Here is a 10,599-nt window from a genome sequence, read left to right on the forward strand (position 1 = left end):
GGGTGTGTGTGGTGTGTCTGTGGGGTGTGTGTGTGGGGTGTGTGAGTGTCTGTGGTGTGTCTGTGAGGTGTGTGAGTGTGTTTGGGGTGTGTGGTGTGTGTTCACTCTGGACGACAGAACAGGACTCTGTCTCAAAAAAATCCCACAAAAATCAGAGCTGCCCTTGCCCTTGTGTTAACAGGCTCTCCCTCTATTATGGCACCTACCTGGCTCTTAGGGGCACCTGAGTTTGAGACCCCTACTCTAGATTCATGTTACCAAATCCCCTTCCAGAGTATGTGTAGTCAGTTACACCACCACTCGGGATCCAGGAAAGAAACATTGTCACCAAATCCTGCTCAACACACTGACTCTCACATTTCAGTGAGTAGGAGAGTGAGGTTCAGAGACGTTAAGTGACTTGCTCCAGGTCACACAGCCAGTCAGGGAGAGCATCGGGACTGGAGCCCAGCTCGTCTGATCCTGAGACCAGCGACCTGTCCTCCTGCCACACAGGTTACCTACAGACGGGGAAGCCAAAGCATAGGGCTGGGAGCCCCATTCAAGGGCTCTGACTCTCAGAAACTCATCACAGCCAGCTAAGGGAAGAGAGGCGTTCGGGCCCCTGATCCTGGGAGCAGCTGCTGGGGGTGGCTTCCAGCATCGGCGGTGGAACAGCCCCACGCCCAGAGCGCAGGGAGCCTCTGGGCTGTATCCGTGTGTGGGAGCATGCGCAGGGGGTGTGTAAGTGTGTGTGTGGGTTGTGAGGGTGTGCCTGTGGAGTGTGTGGTGGGGGGTGTGAGGGTGTGTGTCTGTGGGGTGTGTGAGTGTGAGAATGTGTGAGTGTGAGCATCAGAATGTGTGAAAGTGTGTGTGAGTTTGTGTGTGTGTGTTTGTGTACGTGTGTGTATGTGTGTTTGTATGTGTTTGTTTGTGTGTGTATTTGTGTGTATGTGTGCTTGTGTGTGTGTGTTTGTGTGTGTGTGTCTGTCTGTGTGCTTATGCCTGAGCTCTTTTGGCTAGAATGTTCTGGAGAGAAGTTCTGATGTGAAATTTGAGAGACCTGGCAGAAGCAGTGGGGTGGGGGGATAACTGGGAGCGCTGCGGAAAAGCATTCTGAGCAGAGGGAACAGCAGCTGCAAAGGCCACAAACAGCAACCTGGGCTAGGGTGGAGAGAGCCAGCAGGGAGGTCAGAGGGGTTGGGGGCTGGGCAGGCAGGGCCTCCAGGCCAACAGGGGCTGGTGAGCTTTATTCTGAGCAATGCTGTGCATTTCAACAGAGTCAGCCCATAAACACCTCCTGGAGACTCCAGGAGCTTAGAGGAAGGACAGATGGCTTCCGGCTTGTGGTGGAGTGGAGGAGAGGGGCCAAGGCAGGCTGGAGCACGGATGGGCTCGGAGGCAGGAGATGGCATTGAGACAGTGCCTGTGGGCAGGGAGGTCCCTGAAGACCTTTCTGCCACTGGGCGCCTGTCCTTGATGTGTTGACCAAAGTGAGGTTGGGCTTCGCCCTCTGGCAGCTCCATCGCTGTGGCCAGGTGCGGCTCAGTGCCTGCAGTGGAGCTTTCTGGGATGGTTGGGGATGGTCTGTGTCCGTGCTGTCCAGAAGGCGGCCACAAGGCACAGGTGCACTGCTGAGCACCTGAAATGTACCTGGTAGGCTGAGAAGCAAGATTTTAAATTTAAATCTCCACAAGAGACTAGCAGCCACCACATTGGAGCGAGCGAGCTGCGTGAACGGATCCTGCTGGATGGCTCCTCCTCCTTGGCCTAAGCCGGGTAGCACTCAGGTGGGCGCTACCTACCCCACAGGACCTTGCCTCCCTGGCCTCTGCCATGCCTGGAACCAGCTGTTTGGTCTGGGCCACACAAAGGCCCCACTGGTGACTCACCACACCTCTCATCCCGAGTGAGTGGTCAGCAGAGCTTTCCGTTCCACTGAGAACATGAGTTTCTGTGTACACAGGAGTCTTGGCCTCGGCTGCTCAGTCAGGCACGTGGCTGCCCTAAACATCTGCTCCTCTTGTGCCAGGAGCGCAAGGAGCAGCTCAAAACCAAGCCCCGTGCCACAGCAGATGGGCTCGCCTGAGATTAGTGCCTCTCTTTCCACCCAGAGCCGAGAATACTCAGCTTGCTCATTTGAGCCCATATGGTGACGTTTCTCTCTCTCTCTCTCTCTCTCCCTCTCTTTCTCTCTCTCTCTCTCTCGATTTCGGTATTTATTCTGTAATTTCAGTTTTCAAAAACAAAACCCTTTTGTTGTACAAAGTTCTGAGACTGGGCACTGCGTGCATGCATCCCTTGTAAAGCAAATACATTTTGCATGTGGCTGTACAGGTTGTAACTCCTCCCGGAGCGAGTGGACGGCTGAGAAGGAGCTGGGGCCGCATCAGCTTTGTTGTGGGGCTGTCCCACGTGTCCTAGGATGGTTAGCAACATCCCTGGCCTCTACCCACTAGATGCCCGTAATAATCCCTCCCACCACCATCATTGACACACCCCAGATGGCCCCAGGCACAGCCACCTGTCTCCTGACAGTGGCGGCAGAAGCACTTTGGTTGAGAACCGCTAGTGTAGAGATGGCCTGATGAGAAGAGGAGAGGGATGAGAGGCTGAGGCCCCTGCGGTCTCCCCTCTGCGCGTCTCCAATCTGCTTTTGTGTTTCACATAGGTAGGGAAGTGTGATGAACAGTGTCTAGTGCTATGTTGGGGTCCGTGGTTAAGCTGTACGAACACGCAGCCACGCTGACCCAGCTGTCTGCACTCATCACTGCACAAGGTCGTATCCTTGACCCGGTCTGTGATGCTCCATGACAAGATCACCCCTGTTGCTGTATCAGGCAGGGCCTGGGCAGGAAACAGTGGAGCGCTCAGCGTGGAAAAGAGCTGAATGGACGGACTTTAGCAAGGTGTGGGCAGGGCTGACGAAAGCGGCGCCACGTCGTCTTCCCGGGGCTCGTGGTTTCAAACGCCGCTGCAGGGACCGCCTCTGCTCACAGCTTCTAGTGCCCGTATGCAGAAGCGGCTCCAAAGGCCCTTGCGAGGGGACTCACTGGGGCCAGGTTATCCGCAAACACCGTGATGCCTCAAATCCAGTTTTGCCTAAGGAGGTAGGGGACGACTCTTTTGATCTAGAGGTGAATGCACAAGGAGTTTATCCCGAGCCACCTCCTTCTGGCAACTCACTCAAGGCTGGGGCTTCCTCACACAGAGACGTCCCCTACCGTAGGCAAAAGACTCCTGTGTCCGGCCTCGGCTCCCCCTCCTGGGCTGTGCCTGTGTTTCTCACTCACGTGGCCAACTCGAGAAGTGGGGCGGAGCTGAGAGTCTGCGCAGGCTCTGGGGAGCATCTGATGAGTTACTGCAGAAGCGGCACTTTCTGCAGGAAGAACAGAAGTGCCTTTCTCTCACTTCCTTTTTGGGGCCTGGGAGGGTTGGCCTGTGAGTGGCCAGCTGCTATTTATGGGGCTCGGCTGCTCTGTGTGAAACCCTAGTCTCTCTCGAGAGGGAAGAGCCGTGGAAAGGGGTGGTGCCAGGTGACACTTCCCCTGGTCCGGGGTACAGTCAGCCCAGGTGCGGCGGTCACAACGTCAGAGTAGAGGGTGTAACTCACGGGTAGAGCATTTGACTGCACAACGTCAGAGTGAAACCCGTCTAGGTCAGGATGGGCCTGATGGGTTTCCTAACAGATCAGCTGTGTGTTCCTTGTATTTATAGATGCTCAGGGTATACAGTGGGCTTTTTGTTGGGTGATCACATCCAACACCCCTGATTTGGACAGAAGGGGAAACTGAGGCCCACAGAAGCTAAGTGCGTAGTCTGAGGTCACACACTGAGCATGGGACATCAAGAGGACTAGAGTCCAGAGTCTGGGCTCTCATTCTAGAGGTCTTCCTCTTCATGGGGGTGGCAGGGTCTCCCATTTGGAACAAAAATGAGATGAGTTTCTTCCCAGCCCCAGCCATTCCCGGGGTCCTGGCAGAAGGACAGCCGTCTCCTGCATTGTCTTGAACCCCTGGGAATGGGTGGGGCAGGGGGTGGGAAGTGGCAGAGAAGGGGCTGTCCAAACATCACACATCTGGAGTCTCCACATCTGCCCCAGGGCTGAGCAAAGACCTGCCCTCTGCCACCCGTTCATGGTGGCCTTTGGTCGTCTTTAGTTTTGTACCAGCCGGGTTGCTTTTGGGTGCTCCTTGTAAGCTGTTTTCACTGGAATGAAACGGCGTGCTGAACTCCTCCCTTCCTCTTCCTCCCCTCCCATTCCTCCTCCCCAAAAAATGTACTGAGCCCATGCTCTGTGCCCCTTGCCTTCTAGAACAATGGCCAGAGCTGTCCTCATTGAGGAGGCAAGATTTGAGCAAGGCTCCTGGGAGGCAAGCAGTCACCCAAGCAAACATCTGGGCAGAGAGCATCCCGGCAGCGGAGCGGCACAGAGAGGACATTGTGGGCATCTGGCCTGGTGTGAGCAGGGGAGAGCGGCAGAGGGCTCAGGGGAGAAGGCCCAGGGTCATTATAAGGATCCAGTGCTCAGGCAGAGCCGCTGGGGAGCGGCAAAGGGTCCTGGGCAGCAGCAGGCTCAGCTGTGGCTCAGGTGCTAACAGGGTACTGGGTGCTTGGGGGCGGGGTCCGCTGAGGAGGGGCCGGTGGGGAGTAGCTTGAAGCAGGAATGAAGGTGGCGCGAAGTGGTCAGATAACCTTGGGCATGTTTCGAAAGTCAAGCCAACAGTGTTTGCTAATGGATTGGTGGAAGGGAAGGGAAGGGGACAGGGAGAGAGAGAAGTCAAGGATGACTCCAGGGATTTGGAGCCTGTCTTCGTCTTAGGCCCCAACCCCACAATTCTGCGGGGCATCGCCCTCATAGGGGGCCGTCCCTCCATGGCATTCTTTGAATTCAGGGGGAGGCAGCCATACCCCCAAAGCTCTTAGCACCACGTGCACCCTGCCAGGGCTCACAGATTGTGCCCTCTGCAGCAGCAGCCCAAGCCACACCTGGGCCCACTAGAGCCACAGCTGGGGTGGCCAAAACACAGGGAGCAGAGGCCCAAGGCAGCCCCAGCCCCTCTCCCACCTCATTCTGCCCTCAAGCTCCAAGGGCTCTGGGCTTCCTGAGATGAGTCACCGCAAGATCCCTCAGATGCCTTCAGTCTTTCTCCCGCTGTCTCGAAGAGCAGCACCTGGCTTCTGTCCAGCCGCACTCACCTCCTCGTCACATGGTCGCTTGGTCATTCACTTGGTATTTTCTCCCAAACGCACCTTTTTATTCTTTAAGCGACCAGGCTGAGAATTTTCCAGATCTTTGTGTCCTGCTTCCCGTGTGGTTAGAAATTCCATCTTTAGACCATTTGTCCCTGCACATTTTACCGTGAGCAGCCAAGAGGGGGCATACTGCATCCTAAACACTTTGCTGCTTGAAGATTTTTTTTTCCATATACCTAGTTGATTACCTAAAAATTTTTGTTTGTTTTTTGAGACAGGGTCTCCCTCTGTCACCCAGGCTGGAGTAGAGTGGTGTGATCATAGCTCACTATAGCCTTGAACGCTTGGGTTCAAGTGACCCTCCTGCCTCAGCCTCCTGAGTAGCTGGGTCTACAGACATATGCCTCCATGCCTGCTAATTTGAAACAAATTTTGCAGAGACGGAGTCTTGTTATGTTGCCCAGGTTGGTCTCGAACTCCTAGCCTCAAATGATTCTCCTGTTTTGGCCTCCCAAAGTGCTGGGATTACAGGCTTGAGCCACTGCACCTAGTCATCATTTATCACTCTTAAGTTCTGCCCTCCATGAAGTCCTAACACATGGACACAATTCGGCCAAGTTCTTCTCCACTCTGGAACAAGCATCACCTTCCCTCCTGTTTTTAATACCCTGTCTGTCATTTCCATCTGTGACCTCGTCAGCATGGCCCGTACTGTCCATATTTCTACCAGCATTCTCTTCGTGTCCACTTAAGTAATCTCTGAGGAGATTCAGGCTTTCCCTACGGCTGTCCTCTCCTGAGCCCTCACCAGGATCACCCTTGGTGGGCGGTTCATGGCAACACAGGCCTTTTCTGGCATGCACTTCCATCGTGTTCCAGCCTCTGCCCAAAGCTGAGTTCCAAAGCTGCCGTCACATTTTTAGGTGTCCGTTGCAGCAGCCACACTCCCGGTCCAATGTTTGCCTTGGTCCATTTCGTGCTGCCGTAACAGAATCCCTGAGATTGGGTAATTTACACAGAAATTTGTTTCTTACTGTTCTGGAGGCTGAAAGTCCAAGATCAGCCACCAGCATTTGGTGTGGAGCATCTTGCTGGACCCTCACATGACAGCAGGTGGAAGGACAGAAGCGGATGAACTCAGTGCCCTCACGTGGTGGAAGAGCCGGAGAATGGGGAACCCACTCCCACGAGCCTTTTTATAGCAGCATGAATCCATTCCTGAGGGTGGGGCCCTCGTGACCTGACACCTCCCCAAACACCCCACCTCCTAACACTGTTGCATTGGGGGGTTAGGTTTCCAACACGTGAATTTTGGGGTGGATGCCAACTCCTGACCAGGATGGCTGAGACACAGCAGGTCACGGAGCTGAAGTCAGACGTTCACTTTGGTGAAGTTGTGCGAAGACTGAGCTGCCCACTAGGAATCCTAGAGACACAGAGGAGGCCAGTGGATCCTCAGTTCCGAGCCCAGACTGCAGATAGGAATTTGGGTGCTGTCATTGAACACAGGCCAACTGTATTAGGGTTCTCCTGAGAAACAGAACCAGTCGGGTGTGTATGTGTGACAGAGAAAGAGAAAGAGAGACTGATTTTAAGGAATTGGCTCAGGTGACTGTGGGGCTGGTGGATCTGAAATCTGCAGGACAGGCCATCAGGCTAGCCACCCAGGGAAGAGCTGATACTGCAACTCGAGCCTGAAGGTGTTCTGGAGACAGAATTCCCTCTTTCCCAGGGGACCACAGGCCTTTTCCTTTTAATGAAAACCTGTGGTTGGATGAGGCCCACCCACCTTTTGGGACAATCTGTTGTTCTTCAAGTTGACTGATTTAAATGTTAACTTCATCTAAAAAATACCTTCACTGGGATATCTAAACTGGTATTTAATCAAATATCTGGGTACTGTGGCCTAGCTGAATTGACATATAAAATTAACAATTACATCAGGAGAGGCAGAGGGCAGAAACATGGAACCAGGGAAGTCGGGATCCCACAGGTCAGAGATCCAGGCAGAATCCCCAGGAACATCTCCAGTGTCCTTTAGTTCCCTCCCCGGCTTGTGAGGATCTCAGTACAGGTATTGGGTGCTCTGAAACCTAACAAAGGCCTCATACGACAAGGCCGCAAACCATGGACCAAGTGGAACCCTTTGAAACACAACACCATGAGTTACACAGAAAAGTCTAGTTGCCGGCCGGGCACAGTGGCTCATGCCTGTAACCCCAGCACTTTGCAGGGGGCCGAGGCGGGCAGATCACCTAAGGTCAGGAGTTCAAGATCAGCCTGGCTAACATGGTGAAACCCCGTTTCTACTAGAAATACAAAAAATTAGCCAGGCGTGGTGTCGTGCACATGTAATCCCAGCTACTCTGGAGGCTGAGACAGGAGAACGGCTTGAACCCAGGAGGCAGAGGCCACAGTGAGTTAAGATCGCGCCATTGCACTTCAGCTTGGGCAACAGAGCAAGACTCCGTATAAAAAAAAAAAAAAAGTTCTAATTGCCTTTTTTTTTTCTTTTTACCTCCTCCTGCCTTAGATTCCCCTGACTTGATGGCCCAGGGGGAGCGCTCCCAAGCAAGAGTTGAGTTTGAGTATTTTTATCTTGAGTTTTGTTTTTTTTTGGATGAGTTTTTTCACCAGCCCTAGGAATAGTGATGTCTCATCCTCTCAACCAGAGTGTGGATGCCTTCGGGCAGGGACTGTGTTTCCACCTAAGGGTTTCTCCTCAAGAACACTGACAAGAGTTCATTCACTCCGTAGCTGGCGCAGCCTTGAGCAGTGTTGGCTGGAGCAGCTCTTCCTCATCTCTTCGTGGGGCTGTGGAATCCCTGCAGGACACCCCCCAGGGGCACGTGGGGACTGCCACGGAGCCTCCTCCTCTCCACAGGGTGCTGTGAGACAGGCTCCAGGCCCTGCCTGCCCTCCTCCCGCCACCCTGCCATGGGGCCTGACTGACGGCCCTTGGTATTTGTCTTTAGCAACATGGTGAGCCCAGTCAAAGATCAGAGCCCTAATCCTGGCAAAGAGTTTTTAAAGTTCATTTATTCAACAACTATTTAGTGACTTCCTACTATGTGCCAGGCTGGGAATTCCTACTATTAGGGGCTGGGAATAAAATGAACGCTGAAGTGAACACAATCATCTCAAGCTCCTCATGCCTCCCCCTTGGCCTCGCTGCTTCACTGGGCCCCAGAAAGCTCCCAAATGCCAAGAACCGGCTCATGCCATGTCTGTATCTCTGAGCCCGAGGACTCCTCCTAGAATTGTGGGGGGCTGCTATGCCTGCCTGCAGGGCAGGGCAGAAGTGCCAGGGAATTAATACACCCTGGGAGCAGCCTTCAACCAATGGGGCCGATGGGAACTGGAGAATAGACACCGCAGCCCCCGTGGGTAAGGGTCTTACACCACTTCCCAGCTTCCCCACGCGATGAAGCTCTAGCTGCTCGCTGCGGTAGCCGGCATCATAACACACCCTTTCTTGATGGCTTTCCCCTCCTTGTGTCACTTCCCCACCCCCAAGACCGGCAATTCCTAAACAACTACCAGTATTTCATCTTCATCACAGTGTCTGCTTATGGGGGAGCCCAAACCGAAACAGCCCCAGGCCTCACAGGACATCCGTGTGGTGGGAAGGGGGCTAATAAGGAAAGAACGATCAACAAATACAGTTTGAAGTTGTGTTAAGGGGTGTGAAGGAAGAACACAGTCCATCCATCCCTCCATATCTGAGGGGGATTGGTGTAGAGACCCCCTGCAGATACCAAAATCCGAGGCTGCTCCAGTCCCTGGTATAAAATGGCATGGGGTTTGCATATAACCCACACAATCATCCTGTATTCGTTCAATCATCTCTAGATTACTTGTAATACCGAATACAACAAAAATGCTGAAAATAGTTATTATACTCTGTTGTTTAGGGAATAGTGACAGGAAAATGTATATACGTGTTCAGTACAGACAATTTTTAAAAAATATTTTCAATGTGTGTTTGGTTAAATCCCTAGATGCAGAACTCATAGATAGGAAGGCCAACAGTATGTCTAAGAGAGGCCGGGTAGAGAGGAGTGTGAGTACATCTTGAACGTGTTGGGTGAGGGGTGGGCCTATTTCCGATGCAAGGTCAGGAAAGGCCACTCAGAAGAAGTGACATTTAAACAGAGACTTGGAGGATGAGGTAAAGAAAATAACATTGTAGACAGAGAGGAGAGCGTATGCAAAGGTCCTGGGGCGTGAAGGAGGTTGACACATTCAAACAACAGAAAGAAGGACAAGATCTCACTGCAGGATAGTGAGCAAGGGGAGGTGGGTGTGAATGAATCACGCAGGTGAGGCAGTATCTAAGTCATCTCTTGCCTGATTGAAAGGACAGGACATTTTTTCATCATTCTGAAGTTAATGTTGGGGGGGGATCGATGCTCATTCAAAATTAATTTTTAAAAATTGTTTCCAGGTATCAGAGAACCATCAAGGCCACAAGGAATTAGTGGAACGACGGGGCCGTGATCTCGGAGAATGTGGATGTCTAGAGCAGCCAGGCTGGCATGGACACCACTTTTCCCTTCGAGGTGATGACTGATTTGCAAACAGCATCAGAGAGGCTGAGAAGCTGGGAAAAGCTTTCATCAGACTCGTTGAGCTTGGAAGAAGGAAGGTACAAAACTTGGTGTTTAGAATCTGCCAAGAAGGAGGGATTTACTAAACACCCAAGGCTTTAGGTTGGGATCCTTAAAAGCTACATTTGTAGAATAAAAATAAACAGGAAATACAGCCTTACAGGGATTGAATCTCAGCTTCGAGCCATCTCAGTTCGTCTTTGGATTAGGTGATCTGGATCCGCCAGTGTTCCCAGCCTAGATGCCTGTAAGAAGCGAAAGTAAATTGTTCTGGTCTGATAAAAAGAAAAAAAAAGAACAACAACAACAAAAAGAAGCAAAAGTGAAGAGGAAGATGACACAACTGAGCTCTACCATTTTTCCTGTTTAGTGTCTATCTTTACGAGCCTGTAACACCTGACCAGAGTTCAGGGGGAGGAACACACACAACAAAAACAGGCCAGTGGCGGTCCAGGTGGTGGGATTATCAGACACAGACGTTGAAATCACTGTAATAATGTGTAGGGTTTTTTTGTTGCTGTTGTTTGTTTTTTACGGAGTCTCCCGCTGTCCTTCAGACGGGAGTACAGTGGCATGATCTCGGCTCACCGCAACCTCCTGCCTCACGGGTTCAAGCGATTCTCCTGCCTCAGCCTCCCAAGTAGCTGGTACTATGGGCACACGCCACCATGCCCAGCTAATTTCTTGTATTTTTAGTAGAGATGGGGTTTCACTATGTTGGCCAGGATGGTCTCCATCTCTTGACCTCGTGATCCACCTGCTTCGATCTCCCAAAGTTCTGGGATTACAGGTGTGAGCCACCACATCTGGCCGA

General features: G+C 52.4%; 1 pseudogene; it reads right to left on the bottom strand.

Annotated features, from left to right (window-relative positions):
• LOC108295298 overlaps nucleotides 1–322 on the bottom strand; it is a 3,803-nt pseudogene extending 3,481 nt beyond the window's left edge.
• Nucleotides 323–10,599: the final 10,277 nt, after the last annotated feature.

Source organism: Cebus imitator, unplaced genomic scaffold (genome assembly GCF_001604975.1).
Source record: "Cebus imitator isolate Cc_AM_T3 unplaced genomic scaffold, Cebus_imitator-1.0 Scaffold629, whole genome shotgun sequence".
NCBI lineage: Eukaryota > Metazoa > Chordata > Mammalia > Primates > Cebidae > Cebus > Cebus imitator.